Genomic DNA, 2291 nt, shown 5'->3' on the forward strand with positions numbered 1-2291 from the left:
ATCGTGCAGGACTGAAATTTTCAATGTTTTTCTACTCCTCTCATGAGCCCAAACAAGACTCTAAAAGGATGAGTTTGCAACTACTTTACTTTTGGAGAAAATTCAAAACATTCATTATTCAATATCCCAATAGCAAAAACCAGCGTTTTGAATGAAGAATCACATTTCTTGGTAGAATCATGCAGGATTGAAATTTTTATGGTTTTTTACTCCTCTCAACAGCCCAAACAAGTTTCTAAAAGGATGAGTTTGCAACTACTTTACTTTTGGAGAAAATTCAAAACATTCATTATTCAATAGGGCCCAAACTATCAAAAACCAGCAGTTTCAATGAACACACATTTCTTGGTAGAATCATGCAGGACTGAAATTTTTGATGTTTTTCTACTCCTCTCATGAGCCCAAACAAGTCTCTAAAAGCATGAGTTTGCAACTACTTTACTTTTTGAGAAAATTCAAAACATTCATTATTCAATAGAGCCCAATAGCAAAAATCAGGTTTTGAATGAAGAATCACATTTCTTGGTAGAATCATGCAGGATTGAATAGCTTAGTTACTCACCGATAACGGTGTTTCTCAGAACCCATGACAGCACCACGGAGAGAGGGGATCCGCCCTTCAGGGACAGGAACCTACAGATAAAAAGGGCGGTACCTCTCCTCCGCCTTCAGTTGGTTACAGAGCATCAGAGGGTCTCCAGGTTAGTTAGACAACAGAAATATATGCATAACATTATAATATTGCTTATTATCAGAAGCACCGTGTCTAAACGGAAACACTCTACTAACAGTAAAACGTGCCCACCACACTCGTGAAGGGGAGGGGAATAAGCGGGTGCTGTCATGGGTTCTGAGAAACACCGTTATCGGTGAGTAACTAAGCTATTCTCCCTCACCCATGACAGCACCACGGAGAGAATTACAGAGATTGGTAGCTTAGGGAGGGACCACCGCCTGAAGGACCCTACTCCCGAAGGTCAGGTCAGACGTAGAGGCTAGATCTAATCTATAGTGCCTAAAAAAGGTCGAAGGTGATGACCAGGTGGCCGCCTTACAGATTTTTTCTATTGATACCTCAGATCTTTCAGCCCATGAGGTCACCATCACTCCTGTGGAATGGGCTCTCAACCCTTCCGGAATGGTATTTTCACTGGATGAATATGCCAGGGCAATCGCATCCCTTATGCACCTTTCCAGGGTACTCTTAGATGCTTTGAGTCCCTTCCAAGGTCCCTGAAAACACACAAGGAGAGAGCCTTCCTTCCTACATTTCTTGGTGGCCTCTAGATACTGCACTAGGCACCTCATCACGTCTAAGGTGTGGAATTTGTCTTCTCCCTTCTTTTTAGGATTTGGGCAGAATGAAGGAAGGACTACCTCTTGGGACTTATAGAAGTGTGATGACACTTTGGGTAGATATGCCAGGTCAGGCTTTAAAATGACCCTATCATCTAGAATCTTTGTGAAAGGTGGCCCTACTGATAAAGCTTGCATATCGCTCACTCTGCGAGCTGATGTTAGCGCCAAAAGAAGCACTGTTTTTAACGACAGGATTCTTAGGGATGCTGAGTGAATAGGTTCGAATGGAGGGCCTGTTAGCGTGGATAGTACAAGATTTAGATCCCATGATTGTAATCTTTGATTAGCTATCGGCCCGGATCTGGATACGGCCTTAGTAATCTGTCACCCAGGGATTACCTACCACATTATGGTTATAAAGGTGCCCAAGGCCTCTACTTGTACCTTTAATGTGTTGACCGCTAGACCCTGTTCTAGGCCCTTTTGTAGAAATTCTAGGATTTTGTCAATGTGAACCTCATCCTGAACCTTTACCTCCGAAGTGGATAAGAATTTTTTCTCTTTTTTTTTTTTTGTAGTGTAGTTATCAGGTTCTCTGAAATTCCTCTGTCTCTCATCAGTGCCCTCTCAAATTCCATGCTGTTAAATGGAATCTCCCTGCCTGAGGGTGTAACACTGGCCCCTGCGATAGCAGGTCCAGGAGATCTGGGAGGATCCATGGATCGGTTAGAGAGAATATTCTTAGCCAGGAGAACCAGGTTCTTTTGGGCCAGAAGGGGGCTATTAAAATCATTCCTGCCCCATCCTCCCTGACTTTTCTTAACACTGCTGGGATCAGCATGATCGGGGGAAAGGCATATGTTAGGCCCCATGTCCATGGGAGTATGAAGGCATCCAGAGCTAGAGGATTCCCCCTGGGGTCTATGGAGCAGAAAGTTTCCACTTTTTGTTTCTGAAGTCGGCAAACAGATCTATGCCCGGGTCCCCCCACA

The sequence above is a fragment of the Dendrobates tinctorius genome, unplaced genomic scaffold (genome assembly GCF_039654945.1).
Source record: "Dendrobates tinctorius isolate UK_male_01 unplaced genomic scaffold, ASM3965494v1 ptg000053l, whole genome shotgun sequence".
NCBI classification, from domain to species: domain Eukaryota; kingdom Metazoa; phylum Chordata; class Amphibia; order Anura; family Dendrobatidae; genus Dendrobates; species Dendrobates tinctorius.